This window comes from Hyaena hyaena, unplaced genomic scaffold, assembly GCF_003009895.1.
Source record: "Hyaena hyaena isolate Hyena2069 unplaced genomic scaffold, ASM300989v1 scaffold_319, whole genome shotgun sequence".
In the NCBI taxonomy this organism is placed as follows: Eukaryota; Metazoa; Chordata; class Mammalia; order Carnivora; family Hyaenidae; genus Hyaena; species Hyaena hyaena.
In genome coordinates this window covers 1,574,307-1,582,674 of record NW_024080951.1, presented here as the reverse complement: position 1 = coordinate 1,582,674, position 8,368 = coordinate 1,574,307, and positions in this window count along the sequence as shown.

The window sequence follows — 8,368 nt, the reverse complement described above, 5'->3', positions numbered from 1 at the left end:
TGATACAAATTAGATTAAAACATCTGGATATTTAGTAAATTGGCCAGATGTTTTTGTGGTTTATATATAAAAGCCAAAAAGAAAAAAGAGTAAAAAAAAGTAGGCAAAGACTTAAATCTAGCTACCCACTCATATCTTCCACCTCCTCAGAATAAGTGATGATGAAACAGTATGAATCATATTGAGAAGGTGGAATTAAAGAGATAATAAATGCTGAAGTTTAGCCATGAACAAACAGGAGTGACCTTTGTTGTACTGAGAAGAAATGGAAAGTTGCCTTAGCCTTTTTTGTATCTAGAAATTATTTCTCAATTGTTCATAATTTTTGAATTACATTTATATGGTTTTTCAGATCCAAGCCAAAATATCAATCCTCTAAGAGAGTTAGATACTTTGCCAAATTGAAAATAGATTTGTTTTCCATGTCGGAATTACTGATGAAAACTGCAGGCATAAGTTTTCCCCCCTCCCTTTCTCTTTTAAAGGTGAAACACATCTTGTTTTGTTCTATTTATTTCTTTCTCAACACAACATGCGTCACTGAATAATTCTCAAACAGTTTCGGGAAGAGCTCTGGTTTGGGAATAAGTTTGTGCTCAACTTCATGCCTTTGGCTTTTTAGCTTTGTAACCCTAGGCCACTTAACCTTTTAGGGCTCTAGTTTCTACCCTTATAAGATGGAAATAATAACCTCGTAAAGTTATTTTGAGGGAAAAGAAATGACTTCAGTGCAAAACCCCTGGTACCTTTCCAAGTTCAACCTCTCTTCCACAGTTTGTGATTTGGAGGCAGACAGGTCAGTTTGAGGTAACTCCCTCTTAACACACACCTAAACACAATGTTGTGTAAAAGGCTAGCTGTCACAAATTTCAGCAAAGAGCAGTGGGATCAGGGTAGAAAATTAGCCGGTATATCTCTGTGCAAGTTAACATGATATACTGAAATAGAAAATACTACACATATATTTTTATTTACTCATTCTACAAATATTCACTGAGAACCTATAGTAGCTAGAAATGGTTCTAAGTGTTGAGAACACAGACCTTAATCCTTGTTCTCTTAGAACTTACATCCCTGTGGAGAGATAGGTCAAAAAAAAAAAAAAAAAAGCATAGAAAATAGGTAAACTCTACAAAAGTTGAATGATGATAAGCCTATAAAATAGCACAGTTAATGGATAGGGAGGGCTGAATTAATGAATGAGTGTTAAATATGTCAGTAACTGGCAAGCATCCATTGGGTATTGGTAATAAGAAAAATAAAATCTCAACCTGTACTCTTGCCAGGGTAACCCAGGGTAGGCTGGGATTTTCACTTAGCTGTGCATTGTTAAACCATGGTGGATGAGCCTCCATTTGGGCTGAGATAGGATCCCTCTGCAAAAAAGAAACAAAAACACTATTTATCTATACAATGGAATACTACATGGCAATGAGAAAGAATGAAATCTGGCCATGTGTAGCAACATGGATAGACCTTGAGGGTGTTATGCTGAGCTAAATAATTCAGGCAGAGAAGGACATATATCATATGTTTGCACTTATAGGAGGATTAGGAGGAACTTAACGGAGGACCGTGGGGGAGAAGAAGGGGGAAAATAGTGGGGGAGAGGGAGGGAGGCAAACCATGAGAGACTCTTGAATGCTGACAGAAACTGAGGACTGATGGATGTGGGGGGGGAAGGGGGGTGATGTGCATAAAGGAGGACACTTGTGGGGATGAACACTGGTTGTTATATGGAAACCAACTTGACAATAAGCTATTTTTTAAATAAATAAATTCTTACCCATAAATAAAAACACTGTAATATAGGAGTAAAATTGACAGCTGGATCCCCACCCAGAGCTCTATGTCAAACACAATATTCTTTCCCAGAGTAACTGGTGCACAAGGGGCTTGCCCCAACAGTCTTGGATTTCCAGACATGTTCTGATTCTGAATTCGACGTGTTCTGGAATGATTGCTCCATAAAATGCTATAGAAAGAAAATTGACTTCTGATGATGGTTAAATCTTTGTAGAAATATTGCCAGCTTTCAAGTCTTTCTTTGATGCAACGAAATAATTAGTTGGAAAAGAAATTAATACCACAACGAAAGGGTCTATCAAAATACCAGAATAGTTTGCTTGAGAAGAGCAGTTGGTAAAGGACTTTGAAGTGTCTTCAGGGAAGGAACTATATAAATCAAAGTAAGATTTTTATGACGAGGCAAGAATTCCAGTATTTATCCTGAGAGAATGACCCTCTTTCTCACTTCATACAGAAGATGAAAGAAGAAGGCCATGAAATACTTAAGTTCCCACCTCCCAAGTCCCTTCTTCCAAAATGTAAGCATGTCCCTGAGAATGTATCCACATTTCCCATTCACCCCCATCCGTACTTTCCCCCCCTCAATAAATCCCCATTTCTTTATGAAGCGAATAGCTCCCCCTGGGATCTAAACCCTGTGCCTTTCAAACCTTCAGGAATGTTTTCATCTAATCTCTTGTCTTTCTCTATCTCTGCTTCTTTTTCCTCTCTTTTCTCTTCCTCCAACCTTTTGCTCTGTAGTACTGTCTCCTTTTCTGGCACGCACACTCAAGTCTCTCCCACCTTGTAAACACACAAAACACACCACCACCGCCTCTCACAGTTCAAGATCTCCTTCCAGGCCCCTTCTTCTTTTCAACCCTTCTTCCTACATTGGTCACTGAGGTCTTCAGAGCTGTCTCCACTATTTTCCCTCCCTGTCCATTCTCAGCACTATCTGGCTTCTGGCTGTTCCTCTTTTGTTAATGAAACTTTGAAAAAAAAAAATAGGTCAATGATGACCTCGTGACTATAAAATACTAAGGATGCTTTTGAGTCTTTCCATCCCCTGGTCTTTCATAACATTAGACAAGTGACTACATCTGAGTGTTTATTCTCTGTCAGCACACTCGAAGAGGCAAGATGTATAAGAACGTTCATGTGGTTTGTGTGTTTTTTTAAATGTCTTATTTATTTCTGACAGAGAGAGAGACAGCATGAGCAGGGGAGGGTCAGAGAGAGAGGGAGATATAGAATCTGAAACAGGCTCCAGGCTCTGAGCTGTCAGCACAGAGCCTGACGCAGGGCTCAAACCCATGAACCATGAGATCATGACCTGAGACTAAGTTGGACGCTTAACTGACAGAGCCACCCAGGGGCCCCATGTGGTTTGTGTTTTAAAGAATGTCTTCTCTTGACTTCTGAGATACTATTGTCTCCTCGTTATTTTTCTACCTCTTTGTTCTCCCCATATCAAAGTCCGCTGACTTTGCTTTTACCTTCCCTTTTAAAGGTTGGTTTTCCCTGGACTTCTGTAATTAATGCTTATGTTCACCCTCTCTCCCTCCTACAAGCACTTCATGGACTCGTGACCTTGGGCAGTTGCAAAAGTCAGGTGTTTCGATGGCCGCTGAGCTCAGATCAGTGCTCTGTTGCCAGCACCTTGAAATTCCTCATTTTTGAAAAGATGCTCCTGCCTTCTCATTTTGCACTTGATCGCCCAAATTATGTTGCCTATCCTGCTCTAGGTGATCTCATCCACAACCAAGAATGCCAGAACCACCTGTGACTGAGGAGCATCCTGGGTGTCCTACCTAGGACAGAATACTAACCTTTTGCTCTGAGAAATACATCACCAAATTCTAATTTCTCCAAACTTCTTATCAACTGTGATCCCTTCTGGCCTTTTGATTTTCTTCCCCAAATGCCTTTAGTCTTTCTTCCTGCAGGTAAAGCCACAGTTTTCCTCAGGAAGCAGTCTTGGGTCTGTTTCAGCAGATGAATAAGAGCTTGATTGTGTCCCTGAAGTGCTACAGCATAGAGCCAGCCTCGGGTGACATTGGCTTGGAAAACGTTCAAATGGGTTTTACTAATCTGTCCCTACCAGAACTGTGGGAAAATCTTTAAAATGTTTCCAGTGAAATGTCTACTGAGTAAAATGGCTTCCTTGTGAATCCATCAGCTTGGATTAGCTGCAAAATGTGGCACCAGGTGACCAAACAAATAAAACCGGCAGGAAGTTATTCGATTAAAAAACTAACAGAATTCTCAAACTCTCTCCTGAATAATTACCTTTTAAAAGGACAATTAGTTCCAAGCCACCTTGATGACAACGTTACTTACCAGAATCAGAGGTCTTCTGAAATTGCTTTTGGTTCACCTTGACCATTTGGAAGGTAGTGCTTCTATGTCTCTATAGCAGTGAGTGTGTGTCTAGCTAATCTGAGGGTGATTTCACATTATTAAAAAGGAAGTCATATAGAAGTGAGTAGAACATAGCCTTGTTTTATGCCACTGATGAATGTTACCTGAAATCAGAAGTCTGTTCTTGCCAATTCTGGCTTTTGCAATGGCATCAAAATTCAGGATCTGTATTAACACACACAAAAAAATGATACCTACCTCTTTCCTGGTATCAGAGCCAAAGGGTGAGGAAAAGCCATTTTCCTCATAGTACAAGCTTTACCTTATATTATGCTTTCCATATTTCTCTAAATATTGATAGAAAATGCAACGATGGCTGATGGTAAGATAGATATTCTTGAAACTTTCTTGTCCCTCCAATACAACATGATAAGCCTAAACCTATGTTTTGTTGTTGTTGTCTGTTTTGTTTTGTTTTGGAAGCAAGTTAGCATTATAATTTGAAGAAAATTAGTTAGTGTTGAAGGAATTGTACATTAATGAACCCCAGTAACTATTCTTTTTCTCTTTGTTCCTGGAATGTTATCCCAGAAAACAGCCTCTTCCTCTTGATCCCAAATGCCCTTTTTCTTTTGTTATAAGCAGTCTGAAATTGTGATAATATTAAAGAAAGAAAAGATAATAACTTCCAGATCCCTTCTTCAAAGCCTGCGTCTCCCTATGTACCCCCTGTCTCTTTCCCACACCCACCCCTTGCTCCAAAGACCTTTCTGTACTGGGCTCATTTTCTCTTCTGCCCAGTGGTCCTGACCTCTGTTCTGGGGAGAACTTAAGGGAGACTGAAAGAATTGCAGGTTTTAATTTCAGGTAGAGTCACATAATAATGAAAGAGCAGACGTTGCAACAGCTCAGCCCACGTGAAGAAGGGAAACTCTGACACAGATTTGACAGGCGACGTCCTCACCCACATTCGAATAGTATCTGGAGTTCTTCCCCAATGCAGGTCCTTCCTCAACGCATGTCTCATACTCGGTTACACAGCTGGGGCCACTAATCAAGAGGCAAAAAGATGGGGGCTTGGATATTCATTTTAGAGGTTCCCCTCTGGTGTTTTCACTCTCTTCTCTTTTCTCTCGGGCCACTGGCATCTAGAGATCCGGAACAACCACCTGTCAGGACTAAAGGCGCTGATATTGTCAGTACTTCCTGACACCGAGGCTCTGCACGTGCCTTTCAAGTTCATGTCCATCCTTCCCTGATGTGAGGCATCCACGCAGCAAAATATAAAGAGTGCGTGAGGTCACCTAAATCCTATACAGCACGTGTGGGAAAGGAGCTGCCGTCTCTCTCTATGCCCTAATCATCTGCAAAATCAACTCCAAGTTCATCAGAGAGCTCTCCGTTTAGATAAGTAAAACTCAGGCTGTGAGAGACGTTATCTTCCATCAAGAACGTTTGATCTTACATCTGTTATGAATAAATGTGACATAGAAAAGGATTTACTTATCATCAAGGCTTCTACTCAGAGACTGTAAGGGAGAGAGGAGGCCCCAGCCAAGGCTGGGAGAAACTTAACAGAAGGCCATGGGGAAGGGGGAAAAAAGTTACAGAAGGAGGGAGGGAAACCATAAGAGGCTCTTAAATAATGAGAATAAATTGAGGGTTGATGGGTCATGGAGGAGAAGGGAAAGTGGGTGATGGGCATTGAGGAGGGCACTTGTTGGGGTGAGCGCTGGGTGTTGTATGGAAACCAATTTGAATAAATTATATTTAAAAAATAATAATAATAAAATAAAACCATCTACAGCCCAAGGGACGTGCCCCCGTGCAGCTCCCTGTCACCGTGGTTTCATATCAGGCCTTGCCCACACTTGACTCCTCACATCTGTGATGCTCTCTGCGTAGACCGCCATCCTCAACCTGGTCAATTCCTATGACTTTGAAGGAGTCAGCTCCCCCAGACCAGCCGGGAAGCTTTCTCTGACACCCGAGACTGAAATAGATGTGTCTGTTCCTTCTCAGTGGTGCTTAGTGAGTGGCAGCCACTGTCAGCTCTTACCAACAAGTCACTGTCCCTGAGCCTTCACCTACCCTGAGTCTGGCAAATGAGAGGCACTGAAGGAATGGAAGGAGAAAGAACAAGGAGGAAGGGAGGAAAGAAAGGAGGGGGAAAAGGAAGTCTGGAAAGAAAATGTAAATAAAGGAAGTGGAAAGGAAAGAAGAAGGGCTTGCAGAACACAGACTCGTAGTCTCTGAACAGATTTCATTTTTTTTTAAATATTTTTTTTATTTATTTCTAGGAGAGGGAGAGAGAGAGAGACAGCATGATCAGGGGAGGGTCAGAGAGAGAGGGAGACACAGACTCTGAAATTGGCTCCAGGCTCCGAGCTGGCAGTCAGCACAGAGCCCGATGCGGGGCTCGAACCCACGAACCGCGAGATCATGACCTAAGCGAAAGTCGGACACTTAACCAACTAAGCCACCCAGGCGCCCCTGAACGGATCTCATTTTTTAAAAAAAATTTTTTTAATGTTTTACTTTATTTGTTTGAGAGATAGAGAGTGCAAGCAGGGGAGGAGGAGAGAGAGAGGGACATACAGAATCCAAAGCAGGCTTCAGGCTCTGAGCTGTCAGCACAGAGCCCGACACGGGGCTCGAATTCACGAATGGGGGATCATGACCTGAGCTGCAGTCAGACACCCAACCGACTGAGCCACCCAGGCACCCCAGAACAGGTTTCATTTTGAAGCCCTGTGCTACAGAGGCCCAGAATTTCACCCAGGTGAACAGCCACTGGGGACTGTGAATGGGTGTGTCCGTCCAGCAAATCTGTGTTATACTCACTTGCTTCATTGAGATGATAGTCCCCTGCTTCAGCTGCTATGTTTTCTCTATTAAAAGTATAACCCCTCATTAAGATCACAACAGAATTTTAACTAAACACTAATTGCCACCTTTGTTTAAATAACAACCCATAAAGAAATACACACTTTAGAATTAGTTTGGAGCAAGGTAAGTATTGCTTTGATTCCCAAGGCGGCCAAGGGGCGGGCATTTAGCCTCAATGTGAACACTGCCCCTTCCTTCTACTGCTTCAGAGCCACCCAGCCCTGCTCATAGCATCGAAGGCCTCTGCCCTCACCAGTCCTGACCACGGCATCACAAGTGAGTCGAGCCCCTGAACCGGGGCCACATGTGTGTCGTCTAACTTGCATCTTTACCCACACTTCTGACTTGTTGACTGCGTGTTTCTGGTCAGTAACACCGGTGTTCCCACACATGTGAAATCCCACTGACCCATGTAACCTGTTTGGTTGTGACTCTTCTCGTTTGCCTGACTCTTCCACTTTGCTTTCTCAGGAGGCTTAACCCTGTCCCCTGAACCCACAGCCACTGGCCGAGGTCCTCACTCAGAAGCTGAAGAATGTTCCGTGCCTGAGATGGAACACCACCCTTCTCCAGTTTTCCATGCTTTGATCCATCCACCAACTTGAACTTCCTGAAATTCGGGTGCCAGCTCAAAGCAAGCCCTGACTCCCTGTGTACCGCTAGGAACTAAGACCAGACTGGCCGCCTCAAAGGCCGAAATAACAGTGCCATCAAGGTCTCCAGCTGGTCCTTTCTCCCTCCGTTTCTTGACTTCAAAGTCCTTTGAGATGTTATCCTGAAGCACAGTTGAGCTTGCCCAAGCTATGAAAATATCTTAGAAATGACACAATGGGTTATTAGGCAGATGGTTTGTCAACATTTATAAAACAGTTTTTTCATATCATAACACTGTTCTGCTGGTTCAGAAATAAGATCCAAAGGAGTAAGGAGTCGTGAAGGTCTCTCTCTGCTTGGTTAAGAAATGATATAGAGTGAAATTGAATGAGGGGCACTTGGGTGGCTCAGTTGGTTGAGCATCGGACTTCAGTTCAGGTCATGATTTCACAGTCATGGGTTCGAGCCCCGCGTCAGGCTCTGTGCTGACAGCTCAGAGCCTGGAGCCTGCTTCGGATTCTGTGTTTCCCTCTCTCTCTGCCCCTCCCCTGCTTGCACTCTGTCTCTTCCTCAAAATAAATAATCATTAAAAAATTTTTTTAAGAATGAAATTGAATGAGAATGTAGGCAGTATGCTGTCAAGAGCAAGATACGATAATTAAGAACTTAGTAAAATATTAGTTTATTCATAATCTCCTCTCATTATGTGTATATCACGTATATTTCACATATA